The 20,415-nt window shown below is 51.9% G+C and overlaps 1 protein-coding gene across 3 annotated transcripts in view; it reads right to left on the minus strand.

Annotated features, from left to right (window-relative positions):
* The window catches only part of KLHL29 (kelch like family member 29), a 271,644-nt gene that overhangs the window by 182,809 nt on the left and 68,420 nt on the right, over positions 1-20,415 (minus strand). For all 3 annotated transcript variants that reach the window (XM_039887729.1, XM_039887731.1, XM_039887730.1), the window contains exon 2: positions 19,536-19,643. The gene's annotated coding sequence lies outside the window, so the exon portion shown is untranslated. The remainder of the gene's footprint in view (positions 1-19,535; positions 19,644-20,415) is intronic.

Below are 20,415 nucleotides of genomic sequence, written 5' to 3' on the forward strand. Positions count from 1 at the left end.
CTGTGTTGTCACCCTCCCTGGACTTCACAGGATATCTCTGGCCACTCCTGCTGGGCTGGAGGCCACCAAGGCCTTGCTTCCTGCCGAAGGGTGAAGGTGCTACTGTTGTAAACTGGGAGTTCCCTGGGGGGAGAGGAGGAGGGGAGGAGGCAGGAGCCAAGGCCAGTGGTCTCTCAGTGGACCGCTTTTCAAATTTGAGAGATGTTGAAAAGAACTGAGCAAAAAAACCAGGTAATTTCAACAGTCTGGCACTATCCTCGTTCTTAAGTTCAGACAGAGGTGGGATCATGTGTGTTCATTGTATTGTCGAGTTATACAACTTATCTAAATATTACATTTATTATTTTGGATATATCATATTACATCAGAAATTGTATGTGGTATCCAGGGATGCCTGCTCTCTCAGGATGCAAAATCAAATTTCTAAGAGCAGTCTGGCTCCAGGAACTGCTGCTATCAAATTATCTTAGCAGGTATGTTGATGTCCTCTTTGGAACCAAGTGTGACCTTCACTAGTCCTCTGAGACCAGGCAGTGTGCAGGACACAGGCAGCCAGGTGGAAAGAGAACTCACCTGAGGTCATGCCATAGGGTAGGTGACTGGCTGAAGCTCAGGGAGGAGTCGGCCAGCCAATGAGGCAGCAGCTCCAGGATTTGGTTTATAAGTAAAAACAAGCAGAACAGCTGGTGTTGAGTCTGGTGCTAGGATTAGTCTGCAACGCTAATCACAAGAAGTGGAAAAAATTAGGAGGTCCTGCCTGCCAAGGAGGTTTTCAAACACATGTGTGTGCCGCAGCCGCGGCAGGATTAGATCGTCCCGCAGCCAGCGAGGCCTGTGCCCACAGCCACGAGCCAGAGCCTGTTCCTGAGCCTCCCAACAAGGCTGGCACCCTAGCTGGGGCTGTGGGCACAGGCCAGCCCTCTACCGCTCCTCTGTGATGTCCTGGAGGTAAGCTGAGACCCGTGGGTAGTAGAAGAAAGAATGTCCCTGATCCCAGTGGAGGCAGCAGAATTAAAGCCAATACTCACTGCCATCCAGGGCAGAAGGTAATGAGCATCCTCCAGATTGAAGTGAGACGGTCTTCAGGACATACACAAAAACCAGGGGACAGCCCTGACGTCAGAAGACATGGCCTTCAAACGCCTCTGCAGCAACACTGTCATGTGCCCACAGGGCCAGGCGGCGCAATGATCCGGACCCGACTCGCCAACAAGCATGGCATGGGGATGACTGGGGGCATCCTCCCTGCCACCTCCTCCACTGCCCGCAGGACATTTTATCACCTGCTAGAATGCCACCACAGAGATGCTGCCGGGAGCCCCTCACATCTCCGTATGGTTTGCTGTAGAAATGGGTTTTCCTTTGAACAGAGAAGCTGAGGTGGCACGAAAGCCCCAGGATCTGGGGGTGAGCAGGGAAGAAGAGATTAGCCCCAACAAGATGGAATGAAGACTTCAAACCTTCTGTGGACTGAATTGCGTCCCCTCCCTGCAAATTCATGTCAAAACCCTAACCTCCAACGTGACTATATTTGGAGACAGAATGTTTACAGGAGTAATTAAGGTTAAATGAGGTCATAAGGATTAGTCTCCTTATAAGAGGAGACACCACAGAGCACTCACGCTCATGTTCTCGCTCGCTCTTTCCTCACCCACTTCCGCTCCCCACCCCCAGCCCCCCGCAAAGCCCCAACAAGAAGGCAGCCATCTGGAACCCAGGGAGAAAGCACCCACCGAACTCTGATTACGCTGGCACCCCGATCTTGGGCTTCCCACCTCCAGAACTGTGAGAAAGTAAATTTCTGTCGTTTAAGCCACCTGGTCTGTGGTATTTTATTATGACCACTCGTGCAGACTGATACAAAATCTAACTTTCTGTGAAGCAAGGCCCGTGTGAGATGCAGGACAGAAAGACACCCTGATGGCAATGGGGTCTGGCCATGAGCAGTGGGCAGAGGACCAAAAAGGGGAAGCGAAAAGCTAGTGACAGGTCACCAGGATCCATCCTGGACCAGACAGCGGCCGAGTGGTCCTCAGCTTCAAAGCCATGACGAGGGGTCACTCACGCCATGGCCAGGCCCTCAGGCTGAAACAAGCCCTGTCCTCAGAACCCTCCAGAGAGGACTTAGCGGCTGGCGCGGAGGTCCCCCAATCCTGTATCTTGGAAGCACACCCCATGGATGCTCACGACAAAGCACCGTCTGTACAGCAGCCTGAGGTGCTTGTGTTTCGGTGTGGATCCCACAGAGGTGGCAAAGGAGCGTGGGCCCGTGGCCTGCCTGTTCCCAAGAAGCTTTTTGGTCAGGTCACAGGAAAGCATTTTCGGGGAGGAGCTGCCAGTGCAGATGTCCCCCAGCGTCCTTCCCGCCTCTCCCAGCACCCCCACACCCTCATTTTGGTGTTGCTATTTGCTTCTACAAAATGTGGAGCTTTTCAAAAGACATCGAATTTCCTTTGTTGCTATTCAGTTGCCATAGTCAATTAAAATCTATCAATGCCCCTGAATAAATTTGTGCTAGGTGAAGAAAGGGCCTCCGTGCAATCTCTCGACACGATCTCTATTACCTTATGTTACTTTAATAGCTAGAGTAATAGTTTGTTATTAATGGAATTAAGCAATTTAGTTCGAGCTTCCCAGAGGTCTTATAAGACAACTATTATAATTTGTATTCTCAGATTTTCCATTGAGTAGATGCCATGTGTTTTACATTACTTGCTAATGTTTCGAGAGATAGCAGTAGTATATTTAATATCTGGCTTTGTTTAATGATTCTAAGCCTCTTTCAGTGTAGGTAAGTGCTGCTGGAATTCTGAGCAGTTTAAAAGTCTACATTGCACAAATAATTATCTTGAATATTATTCAGCCCAATTTCAATTTGTACTTTCACTTCACCATCCATCCATCCTAAAGATTTGATCCAGATGTGTTTTCCAACTTTTCTCACTGACGATAGTCTCCTGTCCCTATGGAGGGGACCAGAAAACAATGCACATGCTTCGAGTGACCACACAAACACACACGCACGAGCGCGCACACACACACACACACACACACACACACCCCAATTTAACATATTTGAATAGTCATATTTAATCAAAGATTTAAAGAAACTTTTTTTGATGGCTGCAAAGCCTGTTTTTAGGAGAAATAAATGTATTCACTGCATTATGAAACAGCTTGAGAAAACAAGATCTTACAATGTACACCATCTCTGTATTTAAATAGTTTCATTTCTATTCATGAGCTCCCTGATTAGATACATGGAAAATATCATCAGTAAAATATGAATAATGCTGACAAATTAATAGCCGATTTTTTTTAAAAAAAGAATGAAAATATGTGTAAGCATCTCATCCTCATTAGAGAAAGCTGCTATCAGAGGTGCATGAAAATCGTGGCCCACTCGGCCACGAAACAAATCCCTCTTCCACAGCAAGCCGTGGAAGGAAAGGCCGGGGCAAGGGGGCCTTGGGGAATTATGCTGAGCCAACCCAGCGAGTGCTATTGGAAGAACAGGTTGGGGCAAACGCCCAGCTGGCCAAGCGTGTAGAGTGCTTTTTACTTTACATCATCCCTGTGATGACAGAGCCGTGTGATTTCAGAGCAGGAAAGACCTCTGAGAGCCTCTCCTCCAGCTGCTCATTACAACTGAGACTCTCTCCATTGTCGCAGGTGAGGGAGAGATGGAAGCGATGCCCCCGAAGTGACACGGCCACAGTGGAGAGAGGCGGGACCCGGATTCTGGCTTTGGGACTCAGAGTCTAACGCTTTTTCGGAGGGCTGCATGAAAATTGAATCATACCCATCAGATACTTGATGCCTGCGTTGGGCCAGAGCCTGTGGTGGGCAGCGGGGGCACAGTGGTGAATGACGCAGTGAGGAGCTCAGAGCCCCGAGTGGGAGATGAGGGAGTGAACACGCCACGTGGAGGCGACACTGCTGACGGAACAGCGCTGGCCATGGGCGAGAAGGACCACCTGCACGTCTGTCGCTTCCTCGTCCTGTGACCGCGAGCGTGCTACCTGGTATTTTTGAACCTCAGGAGACTCATCTGTAAAACTGACAATTTTTTTTACAGCTGGTGAGGGTCTGAACCAGGTCGAAAATTCCTCCTTGGCAGGATTACTGTAAGGCGCTCAAAAGTAGTCGTTCTAGTTAGGGTCCTTCTGGTTTCACTATAGAGAACCCACGCTCGCCAGTTCCCGCTAAAGGGGGAGTACTATGAGACTAGGGTGAGGTTTCAGGGGACACCAGCAGATGGGCAGGGGCAGGACGAGCTTCAGGGGACGGCCACGATGAGCTGTCTCTCGCTCAAGGGTCTCCTGAGACACCATCTCCCATTTCTTTTCCTTCCCAATCAACTGCCTTTCGAGACTCGATCTTGTTATTTACAGAGCCCCAGAATAACCGCTCTTGTCTGGCATCTGTATTATCATTTGGCTAAAATGCTGGCCCTGAATGGAATACTTCGCTTCCTTAGTGCCCTTAGTTCTCATTCCAGAGGAGAGAAATCCTATTGGTCTAGCTAATTTCTTAAAGTCAGGATCTATCGGTCGGACGTTGCTGGCCAGCCCTGTGAAGTCAGGGGCCTGCCCCTCATCCAGGAAGCTGAGGCTGGAGGGGTGGGGCGACATGACCTGCTATCAGCGACAGGGGTTGCGGGTGGGTGTGGATGTTTCCAGAAGGTGGTGTGGCAAGGCAGGCAGCCCCAGACATGTCTGATACAGAAGGCTCTCGAAGGTTCATTTCCTTTCCTGCACAAAAGGTATGAACGGCATGTCCTGGCAGCAGAAAGGAGGGACTGGCTGATCCTGCTGTGGGAGGAGGCCTACTTGGCAGGTTCAGAGGGGGTGGGAATGGCTTCCGGTGGAGGAAACAGCTTGGAAAAGGCACAGGATACAAAGTACCGGCGTGTGGTCGACGGCAGTGCTTTCGGCCTGGTCGGCAGAACGAGGATTTCAAAAGGCAGATTCTGGGCTTTATCCTACGGGACTGGGGAGACCAGTAGTGTGATTTGTGCCCTAGAGAGATCACCTGGGAGGCCAGTGCTCAGGAAGAGCTGGACGGAGGCAGAGAGCGAGGCCCGGCGAGGACTGGGGTGGGAGGCCAGGCCGCCACCGTGAGGGTGGAGGCCGAGGATGAGTGGGAGGGAGGTGAGGACACAGAGCTGAGAGCCCGGGATGCGGGGCCGAGAGGGGGACGGGATGGGACTGCAGGACTCCCACAGTTCTGACGGGGTCTGGGTAGATGGTGCGGCCATTCCCGGAGGCGGGGAGCCCAGAAGTGGAGTTGGCTGGAGGAAAGACGACGAAGTTCTGGGAGGTCTTATGGCACCTGAGGGACATCCTGGGAGTAAGGTGGGGGGGGCATGGGACAGACCCTGGGGATACCTCTGAGAGCTGCCAGTTCACAGCTGAGGGGCAGGAGAGCAATAGCACCCGGAAGGCTGGAAGACAGTGATAAGGGTTTCAGACTCCTGGGATGGGATGAAAGAGGCAGCTGCCTGAGAGTGAGCGGGAGGCTGGCCCTGTGCCTTGACTGCCATCCCCCAACCCCCTCAATCACCTGCCCTTCTTTAGAAGAGCCTGAGGCCACTTAGGGCCCTGCCACCCCTTTCCTGGGGACCTAGGCCTCACTTCTGTCCCCCATGCCCCCACCCCCAGCAGGAATAAAAAGTCACAGGAGGAACTCTTGGTGCAACCCCTCGCCCACAATCCCTGCACACAGGTCTGTCCCTGTGAGCCCTGGGCCGTGAGAACAGCAGAGCTAGAGGCTGCAGTGGCTCAAACACTCGCCCACCTGCAGAGGGGCTTGGCACATGCCCACAGTGGGGTGGCGCTCTTAAGATGCAGAGGGAGAGGGAGAGACTTCCTGGGCCATCACGGGGTCCTGGTAGTGGGCATCCACAGAGCAGAGGTGCAAGCTGCTGGTCGCCCCAGGGGCTGAAGCGCTTGCAGCCTCCCGACAAAAAGGGCAGTGATTTTCACATTAGGACCTAATGTGGAGGAGGGAAGGGCAGGGTGCAGCCTGGTGCCCTGGACTGGCACTGCTGGCAATTGGACTGGGCCCAGGATTGCCCTCCACACCCTCCAGAGGCGCCTGCCACCCAGCGGCTGGCATGGGGGGCACTTAGGTGGGCATCATTCCACTGAACTAGCCCTGGGAGTGTGGGGGTGCATACGCCAGCATCAATATTGAATGGCTGCCACTCTGTTTACTTTTACAAGCCCCTACTTCCCATAAATCCAAGTCAGAATCAATCATCTTTTATGGACGATATTAATGGCGATTCCATTATTTAAATCCAATCAATGCATTTTTTTTTTTGGTCCCTTTGTGTTGAAGCCAAGTAGCATGGAGGGGGCTTTTGACAAAGCAATGGAAAAAAAAAAAGTCAAATGACGTTGCTCACATCTCAGCATTTCAGTTAGATAACTGCTTAGGAAAATGGGATTCGGTTTCTCTCCGTTTTTCCTACTGAGTAGGAAGGTTTTAATTCCACCGGCCTCGGAAAATAAAAATTCTCCTCTTGCATTCACCGCGTCCTGCCTGAGTGCTGTCAGGGACACTCAGCATCATTGCTTTTTAAACTCAGAGCTTAGCTGTGATCGACTGCTTTCCAATCAAATTAAAAATTTTTTTTCCCCCATGAACCTAACTTTTCCAGGAACTGGCTTTGATGGCTTACAAATGTTTAGCAGAAACAAGTTGAGGGTTATCTGTTCCCAGAAGTAAAAAGGCACAAAATCAAGACAGAAACCCAGCGGTCCAGATCAAGAGGCCAACAGAAACTACATGGCATATGTGTGCTACGCGTACGCCCTTGCCCGTGCTGGCTTCCCCCAGTTACATGCTCACTAAGAAGTGAACGAACGTGTAAGGATGTGGACTCCTCGTCCATCATCAGCTGAGGCTGGCTGGAAAAAATCCGCTCAAGCACTGGGGTGCAGGGGAATAGGAGAAAAAGAACAATTTTATAAAACCCAAATGTGGGATCCGGAGTGGATGAGAATCTTCCTGGTATCTGCCCGCAGGGCCCTCCCTTCACACACACACACACACACACACACACACACACACACACACCGCCGCCCCCCCGCCCCCTGCTGACTCCTCCTCCCTTCTGGGTGTCCCTCTGCAGGAAGCTCCCAGCTCCTGGCCACATTCCATCCTGGCACTTTTCACTGTTCAGTGCTGATCCATTCACACCCATCTCCTTTCTGCACCTCCCCCATTCACCTCAAGGGCCACCCAAGTGTTGTGCTTGAGGAGGGGGCTCTGCCACCACCAAGGCCCCCTGCACCCACCCACCCCCGGGATGGAGCCGCATTAATGTGCAAGATGTTTTCTCGGAGGCTTTATCAGGCAGGCAGGCAGCAGGGCAGGTTTCTGAAAATGCTTCAGCTCGGTAGAAGGTACGAAGGACTTCTGACTCACCCTGCCTTGGGAGGCAGCTAGGGACTAGCTGTTCTCCATTTCCACTCAAAACAAAACAAGGGAAAATAGGCTTAAATTGCAGCAAGGGAGATTTAGGTCAGATAGAAGAAAAGCCTTTGGGAGCCACTGGACGGGACTCTGGGAGCTGATGGAGTTTCCCTCCCTGGAGAACTCTGAGAGCAGCTGTAGTGTCAGGGCTGAGCCGTCCCCAGGGCTGGCTGCAGGAGGGGGGGATGGTGACAGCCGTGCTGCCTCCGCTGCTGCACCCCCACTGCGAACAGGCGGACAAATTACATGTGAACACACGCGTCAGAGCAGCATTTCTTGGGGGCTGTCGGAAGGTCGTACTTTCTATCTGTCACAGCCCACGGAAATGCCATGCTCTCTGCCACGTGACGAAGGCTGATTTCTCTCGCTCTTTGATGGAGGAGTGGAAAACTCCCCCTCTGCCTCCCCGAGTGATAGTTTTGTTTTCTGTCAATCCATCCACCACCTGGTGGCACAGAGTCCTGTCCTAATGGCTGCAGGTGGGAGCACCCTCACATCTGAAGCATCCTCGCATCTGTGGAGTGGTACCGCGGGCCTCAGGCTGGAGAAGCCAGAATGATAGGAAGTAGGAACCCCACAGTACAAAGCCCCGACACAGGTGGATGTGTGCCCCCAACTTTTTGGGGTTAAGCGAGACGTAGATCGTCTTTATATTAGTCAACCGAAGCTCCAGGCAATTCTAACATGAGGCTGAGGTCAGAGGCACTGCCACGCCTCTGTGACCCGCCTGTGGCAAACATATGCGGTTTCTGCATATGGTTTGACGGAAGCAGCAGCTCCTGGGCCTCACGTGCATCCTTGTCTTATGTGCATTCTTTTAAGTCACCGGCAATCTTTTCTGGAGCTCTCTGAGGTTAAAACAGAATGGAAAGCTTCCTGCTTTTCTCTGGCTGGGCCCTGGGCACAGCGCTTGCTCCTAGGAAAGAGGGTTGGAGACTTCGTCCCCACCCGCAGCACGGGTGGCGTCACTGCGCCCAGGACAGTGGCTGTGCCATCCTTGTCCACCCTCCTGGGTCTACGAGACTCAGCTTCACGCCGAACAGCAGCTGAGACCATCAGCCTCAGGCAGGAGACACCCAGGGGCAGACTCGGTCCCTATTTCTGGAAGCAAATGCGTTCAGGAAGGGGTCAAGGAGGGAGTGTCTGTCAGCGTGGGAACCGACCGGCCCACGGAGCAGCACCTCCTCTGCGGCACTTCCGCTCAAAGGACACGAGAAGGTTCCGGCTGTTCTAACCGGTTCTAGGACGCAGCAAGGTGACCCCGCCTCTTGGCCTTTGAGTCTGCCACTCCTGATCACCGCAGTGGCCACAGTAGGACAGGTCAGAAGGATGAAAGAGGCCCCCTCCTGGGGCTGCTGACCGCAGTTATTAAGAAACGAGCCTGCCTGGGAACCACTGCGGCTTCCTCTGCCACAAGGCCTGGCCACAGAGGTTTGTGCAAAATTCCAGACGTGTGACAATTACAGGGCCCAGCATCCAGAAACTCCGCCCTGGCCCTCGAAGCTCCCAACTAGGATGGCTCTTGCTGCCTGAGAAGTGTAACGGAGACCCGTCATGATTCCAGGTCTCGGGGAGGCTGGTTTTATGGGTGCTGCTGATACGCCTGTACCTGGGAGAAACCAAGATGGAGGCTCTTGGCACTGAGACACCCCTTGGGGCCCGTCTCTGACTGGGAGGCCTCTGGGAAGGCCTTTGAAATGATCTTGTAGGCACAGGGCAGGCTGCTGGCCTTGCTGGTGGGGTGATAATGTGGGTAGGAGAGGAGCAGTTCTCGGCAGAGCTAACTTAAACTGAAGGCCAATCTGCACAGCCCAGGTCGTGCCGTTTGGGCAAAACCCCCTCCCCAAGGGAGAAAGCATGGCCAGAGGCTACGATGTCTCTCCTGACAAGGAGAAGTGAGCCAGGCCTACGAGAGGAGGGGACAATCAGATACAGCGTCCTGAAGACATCTCCTCCTGCTCCCCAACCCTGTGCCCTTCCTTGGTGTGGCCTCCACTAACCATCGTAAGGACATCGCTAATTAGCCAGCCAGCCCAGTGAGGCTGTGGTCCTCGGCCGCTACGAAACACCTCCTGGGCCCCACCTGGGTTACTAGAGGGGAAACGTAGGCCTCTGGGCTCCTGGTTTAGCGGGGCGGGCACAGGTTACACGGAGACAAAAGCCAGACTAGTGACCGAAAGGTTCAAGCTCATTGTGAGAGGGGGCGGGACACACGGGCTTCGGGCGAGAGCTCTTCAGTCACACTGAACGGAACTCCAGACCCAGACCCCACCTTGGACCAGACCTCGGGTAAGTTATTTAGCCTCTCTGAACCTCAGTTTACTTCGCTGCGAAGGGGGACAATAACGGTCCCCACATCCACGGGGTTGTTGGGAAGATTGGAGGAGAAAGTGCATGTGAATCGCTGAGCACAGCCCTTGGCACTGGGCTCAGTACCCACAGCACTCAGTACTCACTATTAGTCCAGAGACGAAATCCTGCCTGAGCCCCGGGGAGCGGGGATGCCTTCGGTCAGAGGTGGGGAGGGAGGGTGGCAGAGAGGCCAGGCCAGCACTGGCACGAGGAGGGAGCCATGTCATCCTGCTGCCTTTGCCCTGGCCGAGCCTCGTTCTAAATGGATTATTGTTTATTGGCGGCTTGTCCCATCTCTTGGGTTATGAATTATTTACCAGATAATGACTTCATAATTGTTAATGACAGATGCCCCAAGGACATGCTGACATACCTTCTGAAGCCACAGTGCTAATTGTGGCCAAGTCCCAGAAGCCCCATGCGGCCACATCCAGAGTGTCAGTCCTGGGGACTGAGCCTGACTGGCCCTTGGGCATGGATCATGAATCCAAGTCCCTCATGACACAGATTAAGAAACCCTGAGGTCCAAAGAGGGGCAGGGACATGCTTCCAGGCCCCAAAGCAGAAGCCCTGGGTGGCTCAAGCCCCAGCGTCTCTGATGGTCATTCATCCACTGTCTGGGTTTAGGCTGCCTGGAGCAGGAGTCCTTTGCTGGCTGAATGTCAGTCAGGATGACTGACTGACATGGTGGAGGGCAGAAGGTACATTGACACCTTCATGAAGGTATAATTTGCCCTAAAGAGAGGCTGAGTTAAGTCCATGACTCGGCTGAGGTCCTAGCCCCTTAGAATAATAATAGCAAACCCTTGTATAGAACTGTTTCGTGCACAATGCTCATTTAATCCTTACAGCCACCATATGAGGTAGGTGTTATTATAATCCCTATTTTTCAGATGAAGAAACTGAGGCACAGGGAGGTCCAGTAATGGTCTGGAGGTTGTACTGCTGGTAAGGGTGGGGCTCAGATTAGGACCCGGGCAGACAGGTTCCACCATCTGTGCTCTTGGCCGCTATACTATGCTGCTGACTATAAATGTTTCATGAACGAATGAATGAATGAATGCAGTGAGGCCTCTTTGAATATGGGACACACCTTTCTAAATACGGCTTAAATGTGAAATGGAGCATATGGAGACGTTGGGTTCCAACGGGGTTTAAGGAGGCCTGTCTTCCACCTGAATGTGAATGCAAAATCAGAGAGGAGAGCTCCATCCTGGGGTGCAAGGTGTCCCGGGGCGGGGGAGGTGGTCAGTGGCCTTCGAAGGATAGTGTCAGTGCATGGCCCTCACTGCCCCATGGTGGACAGCTGTGAGCTGCTCTGACAGGTATGGCTGGGCCCTCGAGCACACAGGTGGGATAGGTAAAATGAGATGCTTCTGAGTGAAGCATGCATCTCAACCCTTATAAACATTCAAGAGCCTTCTTATCCTGGGCTTTGGGCAGGGACCCAGTGACTGTACACAGTCCCTGCTCTCAGGGGATGCCCAGCTGCCTCCCAAGGCGATCGAGAAGTCAGCCAGGAGCCAGGAGAGGGTTCGGTGATAGGAGGGAAGAGGAGGGGCTGAGGGGCTCAGGAGCTCAGGAGCACAGCCGGAGGCCATGTGAGCTGACGTTTCCCATGGCCAGTTCCTTTTCAGCGTTTAGCATGCGCTCGGCGCTGCAGAGGGCTTTCCCGCCCCAAGACAGCTACCAGTGGTCAGGGGATGAGCCTTGGGCACACTGGGCAGTAAAAGGGCTGCACTTGACCCAGAAGAGCCAAATGGGTGCTGGGGAGAGTAACAGTGCCAGTAGATCTGAAAATTCCCATGGGCAGGTGGCTGCGAGCACTTCGCCAGGAGACGGGTAGGGATGAGAGAGTCCCTTCCAGGAGACTGGGGCTTAGCAGGACAAGCGTCCAGAAGTGTGATGCACCCAGTCAGGAGCACGAGGGTCTGTCTGGGTGGAAGCAGAGGCCGAGTGTGTGTGCCTGTGTGTGTCGTGTGTCGTGTGGCCTGTGTAATGTGTGACAGAAGTGCGGGGGAGGTGGTATGGGAGGCTGGTGCCGGGTCAGATTTGCTTTATCCAAAGTCTGTAGCACAGCTCAGCATGCACCCGAGCAAGATGGCAGACAGGGCGCTTCGCGTGCATTTGAGAAAGACTTGAACTGGTACTAAATAAATAATCGCACTGTTTATTCTGGGATGGAGAGGCAGGACGCCTCCGTTCGCTAATGGGAGGGCTGGCGGGGGCTGCCTCGTGCGCATCCGTGAGCGCAGATCTGAGGCGGGACCCTGGACAGACGCTCTCGGTGTCCTGACTTTCATTTCCCACTTTCAGCTCCAGCCTATGGACCCGGAGAAGCGGGGCCAGGTTAATTGTTACCTCCTGTGCTGTTACTAGGTTACTTTGTAAAAGCAGAAATATGCTTTTAATGATTTTTTGTTGTTGTTGTTGCTACCTTCCGAACCAGATGCTTTTATCTCAATGAGTTGCTACAAATCAAAAGAAGGGCCCGTGAGGGTTGCTAAGCTGTGACTGTCTCACACAGGCAAGCTCTGGCTCTGTGAACGAGGCTTAAGTCGCCCCCATCCTGTTACCATCCAGCTCACTTAAGGGAAGAGTAAAAATATGTATTGGCGGCGGTAATTAACACACCTCCAAATGGCCTGGATGAGAGAGAGCTCAGTGAATGAGTGGAGGGGGTCCAGCCCGCGATGGCAATTCTGTTTCCTGTTCAGCTTGGTATAGGTGGGCGACAGCCTGAGTCTGGCTCACCTGTGGTCTTTAGGCCTCTTGGGTCACAGTGGGCAGAAGGAAGGACAACCCAGTCATGACTATTTCAGTTTTCTTCTTGGTTGGATGTCACTGAGGCCCAGAGGATGGTCACTCAGTGCTGGGCTTAATGCAGAGTAGGTGCTCAACTAATGTTTGTGGAAGACAGACAGGCATATAATTGTTCAGAGCTCTTTAGGCTTCAGTACAGGGAGTGGAAGTCGACATGGGGGCAGGAGGGGCCTCTGGAAAAGGAACGAGAAGACAAGGACCCTACGTCCCACTCTGCTTTGGTTGGCTATGTGACTTTGGGCAAGATATTGGCCCTCTCCGGGCCTCAGCTTACGACTTGGTATAATGAATGGCAACAATAATGCCTCTCTGTCTACCCTCTGGGGTACATCTCAGGGCCACGTACAAGGAATATGTGAAAAGACTTTGCAGACTAAAACTCTAGGTCACGGAGGAGGTAAAGTAAGTCCTATAACCTTGGCCTTTTACAGTCTAACAAATGATGGATGGGCCAGTGGCTGCCCAGAGCACGAGGCTGCCAACAAGTCTCTGAGTCTTCTTGTCATTTTTATATCTCCAGGCCTTTGCACAACTGCTCCTGTTGCCTGGAACATTCTCTGCGTGCATGCACACATGCATACGTGCACACACACACACACACACACACACACACTTCGATTTCCAGCTTAAAGTCACCTCTTCTTGAAAGCCTGTGGTTTTGACAAAACTAAATTAATCACCAAGCACTCTCATCCTCTCAAATGTGAGCTCTGGGTCAAGGATTTTGTCTCATATCACTGCTGTAGCCTAGAATGATGTTTAGCATATAGTAGCTGCTCAAGAAATATTTGTTGAGTGAATGAGTTGTTCCCCATAGCACTTGGTATAAATTCCTATTGTTGCATTTATCACATCTGATTACAAGAATGTGTTTACTTGCTGGTCTCCCCACTGGACTACTATATGCTTGGGAACAGGGCTTTCGTCTGACCTTGCTGGACCCTGAACCTAAAACACTATACAACGTGGCTGCCCATAAAGCGCCTAAAGAAATAAAGGGATGAGTGGTGGGAGGTATTTCTCCTATAGCCTCAGTGTTCCTGACACTATCTCTCATGTGTCTTGAGAGAGAGAGAGAAAGAGAGAGAGAGACAGAGAGAGAGAGAGAGAGAGAGAGACACTATGATTAGAAGACAAACACTTGAAAGTTCTTTTGCATGACTTGTGACTATATGAGATCATTGATAAGGGACAGAAGCCCACAGACTTGGGCACATCCTCACACGGTCACTGGACAAATGTGTGCATGGTGCTTTCCTTAAGCAGGACTCTGGCGGAGCTATGACTAGCCCATTCAGCGTTTCTGTGCAAATTAGAAAGAGGCGGCGCTTTCTCTGAGCACTGACAGCGCGCAGCGAAGCTCGCAGAATGCAGGCTGGGGGGCAGCCCCATGCTCCCTGGACCCAGTGTCCTCCTGCAGGGCACGGAATCACAGCTGTTCCCACAGCCCTGGCCACTGGGACAGGTGCGAGGTAAGGAAGGAGACAAGTCACTTGGAAAATCAAACTTGGCCACAAAAATAAACTCTGAGGTTTGCAGATGAGCTATTTCTAGCCCAGGTGCCAAACGAGGCTTTGTAGCTAGAGTGAGCTGCAGTGTGTGCCCCACTGCAGCCCCATTAGTCGAGGGGCGCTGCCCCATGTGTACGCTCTTCCTAAATCCTTTGCTTCCAGAAATGGGGAAAGAGTCTACCCCGGGCATCTCCACCTCTGACCAATGATCTCAGTGTGTTGTTCTCCATGGAGCCGAGTCGCGCAGACCGAGGAGGGCAGACAGGGGTGGCACAGTTGCTGCCCCGGGAAGAGTGATGCCACCTCTGCCGTCCCCTCTTCGTCCCAGTCCCGTCTCAGCTCGCAGATGCTGTGAACTGACTGAGCCTCTTTTCTGGGCCGAGGAGAGCTCTCGGCAGAACCGGCTGCAATTTCCTGTTGCAGGGTCACTGCTGTGCACTGTGGGTGGGGAAGGGGTCTCCAACCCTTTCTCTTGGGAGGCCTGACACGGGGAGGAGCTATGCTCAGGGCCCGGAGCTATGCCCAGGGCCCAGCCAGGGGAAAGCAGGACGTTTTCCATTCTTTTCACCTCATGGAGTTCCAGAAAGGATTGCCGGTGACTTTAAAGGATGCACGGAAGACAACGCAAGTCAAAAGCAGGAGAGAGGAGTGGGAAATGGCCCTGGAGCTGCTGCCTCCATCAGACCATATGTAGAAACCCATATGTTTGCTACAGGCAGGTCACAGCTTGGCCTCCAGGTGTGGCAGTGCCTCTGACCTTGGCTTCCTATTAGAATTGCCTGGGGAGCGTCACAAAAATACCAGTGCCTAGGTCCCATTCTGAGAGATTTTGATCTAACTGATTTGGTGTGAAGCCTGGATATCAGGATTTAAAAAATTTCCCTGGGTGATTTTAATATGCAGCCAGGGTTGAGAGACTTGGCGGAAGCAAGCGAGGATATGATCCCTTACAACGTGATTAAATATGAGACACTATGACAGTGGCTCAGCAGAGGAATATGTCTGTGCTGAAATCAGATGCATTTCTCCCAAGGGTCCTAGCGAAGGGGTCATAGTGGCAGGATAAACATTAACTGGCACAGAATCCTAAATGTGGGCACAGCGATGTAATCTACAGGGAAACAAGATCTTCTAGCAGCCCGTAGGGTCCATGTCGAAGCATGCCGGGGTGCGCTGAAATGAACAGGGTTGTCAGTGTGACATGGCCAAGGTACCCAGATTTCAGATGGCTTGATCCAAGGGGTAGATTTTAGACTATCGAACAGAGCAAATAACCTACACATTATCCAGGAATTTCGTTTTGTGAAATATCTGTATCTTCCTATGAGCTTGCCTTGTTTTAGCCAGGCTGTATCTGAGATGGGACTCAGGCTGATAACTGATCCTCAGGACTCAGCTGGAGAAGCTGTCGGGGCCTTAGGACAGCAGTGCCATGGCAGAATCAAGCCCTGGGGACTGCTGACGCAGAGGGATGAGAGGGACAGTAGAGGAAAACCTTGTGGCAAAAACACCTACATGTACAGGCAGAAAGAGGAAGAGGGCCGGAGTGGCCAGAAGGATGGAGTGGCACAGCCCACCCAAGCCACAGGGGAGAGGGGTTCAGCTTCTCCACGAAACCGGCAGGGGAGACCACTTGCTGATCCTGATGTGGGCAAGCTGGAGGCCTGAGGGCAACAGGAAAGGTGGGGAACGGCTGCAGGGACCGGCTGGGGGATGGACCGGTGATGCATGCATGAGGCCTAGGCAGGGCTGAGGGTTTGGCCATGGCTCCCCCGGAGAATCTATGCCTGAGCCAGCTGGCCTGGTTACACAGCCTCCTCATGGGTCTTCGTGCCCAGATGCCCCGTTGAGGTAGAGGCTGCTGAGGTTCTCAGGACGGGGCTGGGAGAAGCAGCAATAACAAAAGACAAATGGACGACAGAGGGTATGTGTTGGTGGAAGTGGCGTGGAAATGTCTGTCCACAGGCCTGTCCTTGGGGTGGAAGCCACGGAGGCCAACGAAGGACGATAAGAAAGAAGAGGAGGGAGGAGGGACTGGAGACCCGACGAAGCCAGGCTGTCTGGAGCGAGCGTGCGAAAGAAAGCGAAGGACAGTAAAGGGGGACAAATATGTGGCGACAGAAAGAAATCTAACTACGGGAGGTGAACGCACAGTGTAAATATATATGTGCCTTACCATTAAAGTGTACGGCTGGAACTTACTGGATTTTGTTAACCAACGGCCCCATAAAAAAAAAATATATATATATATAAATTAAAAAAAAGAAAGGGTGTAAAGGACAGGGAGTGTGGCACCTTCGGGACAGCTTTGCTGGGTGAAGTGGCCCTGAGTGCAGCAGTCCCGGGCACAGCGCACAGCCCTCTCTAGCAGAACAATTCCAAGTCTCGTTAGCCCTGGAGACATGTGCAATGTCCTCCCAGGATGCAGGACATGCAGCGGGGCAAAGGGCCTGGGGGTCGGGCAGCACTAAGACATTAGCGGGGATGCAGGCTGGGGATGTGCCCGGCACACTCCTCAGCACAGATGAGGGCTGGTGTTTGCCCTTCATCACCTCCAGAGCCTAGGTGTCTGTTAATACCATTCTTGGCTCAGCCTTCCTTTCTACACAAACTAAGTCCCCGCTTTACCTCCCGTCAGCCCCATCTCCGCTAGGGTCACACACTGCAGTGCAGATATCAGATCTCACTCCCGCTCGCTGGTTCTGGCATCACCCTCTTGGTTACTGGGGTGATTTTCATCAAACCACTGACAAGCAGAAAATGGCCCTCCATGCTTTGCTATGAGCCGGCCCTGTTTGGGAGCAGGGCACAGAGCCCAGTAACCTGGCCCAGTTTCCACAGGTAAGTGATAGATTCTTCCACTGGGCGCCAGGGTCCGTAGTGGCCTGTGGAACCTTCCTATCTTCTTGGGAATCGATACGCGTTCTGCACGTGAGGGAAAAACACAACCCCGCACCAGGCCACGTGCTGTGGTGCTCCTAGGAACAGTGGTGGCTGAGTGTGGAGTGACGTATTTACTGAGAGCCCCAGCAGGTGCTGAGTGGGAGTCGTGGAGGGGACAATACAGGGATGAATCAGATGGGCTTCCATCCTCCAGGTACCGGCAAGGTGGTAGGGAAAGCCGACAGGGGTTCAAGCGGGGACACCAGACTGGCAGGCGCAGAGATTTAAACCCCACAAGGGGTATATCCCGTCAGGTATGCCCAGTCCCTCCCCATCCTAAAATACATGCTTCTAGAAGGCTGCGATGAACGAGAGCCATGTGCTACCCTGTATCAGTAGCAGGGGACAGAGGACCCCCAAATCAGAACGATCAAGCCCATAGCCCCGTTCTATCTCCTTTACTCCCTGTCACACTCACGGCGTCTACAACCGGAAGGCATAGTCTAGGCAAGCTGACTTCTGTGAAGATCATCTCCTGAATCCTTTCCCAGGCGCTTCACTCCGCCTCCGTCCCCTCTAGGAGCTGGGAATGCCGCAGTCACCCAGTCCACGACAATCACAGGAGCAAGCCATGCCCTAGCGCCTGGGACAACCAAACAGGACAGCTGTCCAGCTGGTCGGCGGTGCCGTTAGGCATGTGCCAACAGCCCACCAGCTCTCACAGTCAGGAAGCCATCTGCCCTTGCTGGCCACCACCACTGGGCTGCTGGGTGGCCGCAGTCTAGATGCACAGTGGACGTTTCTCCCATTTCGGCGGCTGATCCAGGCCCAGCCTGGAGCCTCCTCCTGCTTCCTGCTGACAACCACAGCTCCAGGCAACCCAGGGTCCCAGAGCTGCATTTCCTGGTCTCTATGCAAAGGTTCTGGGGATGGAGGGCCATCCCCAACCCCACTGTTTCTCAGTTCTAAGAGAAAGCTCTCTGGCCAGCAGAGAATCTGGACATGGCAGGAGTCGTCCACAGGCCCTGCTGTGGAAGGAAGCAGGAGTTCAGGCGTAAGAGGACCCCAGGTCGAGGCCACGAGGCTCCGGATCAAAGGGCACCAGTATGTGGCACTGCTGAGAACGCAGCAGTCCTGGGCAGCTATGGCCGGCCCGTGCTCGCCCAGCCCAGTCCTTGCATGTTATGCATAGGTGGCTTTCGCCCATGGACTTTTAAAGGCTAAGTGCCACCAAGACATGCTAGACTAGGCCGGCTCATGCTCAACTGTCCTAAATTCCAGTGCCCAGGCCCCCACCCTCCAACCTGCATTCCAGACCCAGCCTCCTGCCCCTTGAGCAATGGTAAATGGGCTGAGTGTTGGCAACTCCAGCTCCAGGCTCCCCAGAGGCTTCTGCAGGCACATTTCTGGCCTGCTGGGTGGGCCTAAAGCATCCTTAAAGAAGATTCTTCAGATTTTTCCCTCATGAAGTGGGCCATGTTCTCCCTAATTCTCCTGGCTGCTTGGTCTTCCTAATCTAGGTTTGAAACTCCTGAATCAAAATTTTAGGCCAGACCTTTATAAATGCAATCCAAGGAAATAATCAAACGACTATGCAAAGATATATTTACAAAAATGTTTGTTGTGGTATTATATGTAAGAGTGAAATATAAAAATACACTAAATGTCCATCATTAGGGCACTAATTAGGCAAATAATGTAGATGATATATATACATATGTATATTTTAAAGATAGCACCTAAAATTATAGGAATTACTATATAAATACATATATATATACACATATATATACGCGCGCATACACACACACATACACACACACACGAAGCCTTTAAAAATGCTATGATCTGTATTTACTGATATAAAAATGGCACCTGTGACATTTTGTGAAGTCAAAATAACACATCACCAAGTGGTACATATAGTGCGATCCCATTTGTGTGCGTGTTCGTGTATGAGTGTGTGTGTATGTATATGTGCACACTTTACGTATGTGCATAGGGAAAAAGCCTGGAAAGAGACAGCAAAATAGTTATTTCTCGGGATTATAGTAATTCCTATAATTTTAGGTGCTATCTTTAAAATATTTTTTATAATGAACAAATATTTTAATGACACTTACAATACTATTTTAAAAAACGAGAAAAGTTAAATTACAACATTAGAATTACAGTTTTTGATGAGCTTAAAAGTCACCTAGCTGCTGACTGCTCCCAGATCCACCTCCTGGGGATCCCGAGGTAAAAGAGAATTTCAGCAACGCTTGTAGGTTGATTCCAGGAGAACTGGGCCCAGGTGATTTAGCCAGGCTCTGGGCACCAGTTAATCCCGCCTCTATGGTAAAAATGTCACCGACCAAAAGGGCAAGAGGACTAGCTCCATTTCCTCACTTCCCTGAGAAAATCAGTGCTAGAGAAGATAGTGCCCAGGTGTGATGCCTTTCTTATTTGTCAGCTCAGGTGAGCTGAGCAGAGACTTACCTTGCGCCGCCCGTCTCTGGCAAACTCGGGATTCGTCCCCAGGATGCAAAACCCTCGATGGCCACCAACACTTAGCACAGTGTGAGCATCACCAGGAGGCCAGACAGTCTAGAAAGAGACAGGACAAAGGTGAGGGTGGGGTGAGGAAAAGGTATCATCTTTTGCAAAATAATCTCTTTGGAATTCCAGTATCTTAGATGGCCCCCACCCTAAGTAGAAGCTTGTCCCTCTCCTGGATTTTCCAGTGTGGACAATCTCACACAGGGTGTTCCTGAAGTCTGCCACAGCACTCCCAGATAAGGGGGGCCAACTGGGTAGCAGAGAACCCCAAGGGGGCAGACGCTAGAGATCCCTCCCCCATCCCCCAAACACACAGAGCCCTAATCCCCGTGGTGGACTAATAAGGGAGAGAATATGGCTTTGCCTTCTATCTAATTCAAACCAAGAAACTCCAGAGATCAGAAAAAATAAGAAATTGAAGTCTTTAATCTAACGCTGAAAAGAAAACAGGACTCAAACTCTAAAATTACAAAAACAAATCGTTAGGTTTTTTAGACAATAGGCAAGAAGACCTTGAGGAGCCAAAAGATGGGTTCCTGGGAGAGAATTTTCTTTAAAAATATATAGATTTAATACCTGAAACAAAGAGGCTATCTGTTACAGAGAGGTAGGGCTATTCCTAGACTCCTTTTTCAAATGTAATCTATGTGAAAGCCATCTTCACGACAGGAAATGGCATCCTCCCCTGCAAAAACGCACGACTGTCATTACCTGAGAATCAATATATTTTTCTAAACTGAATATATCATTATCAATTGATTTTCCTTTTTCCTCTTAGCACTCCAGAGTCCCGGATAGCAGGGGAAAGCTTTAATGTGAT

This window comes from Pteropus medius, unplaced genomic scaffold (assembly GCF_902729225.1).
Source record: "Pteropus medius unplaced genomic scaffold, Ma_sr-lr_union100, whole genome shotgun sequence".
NCBI classification, from domain to species: domain Eukaryota; kingdom Metazoa; phylum Chordata; class Mammalia; order Chiroptera; family Pteropodidae; genus Pteropus; species Pteropus medius.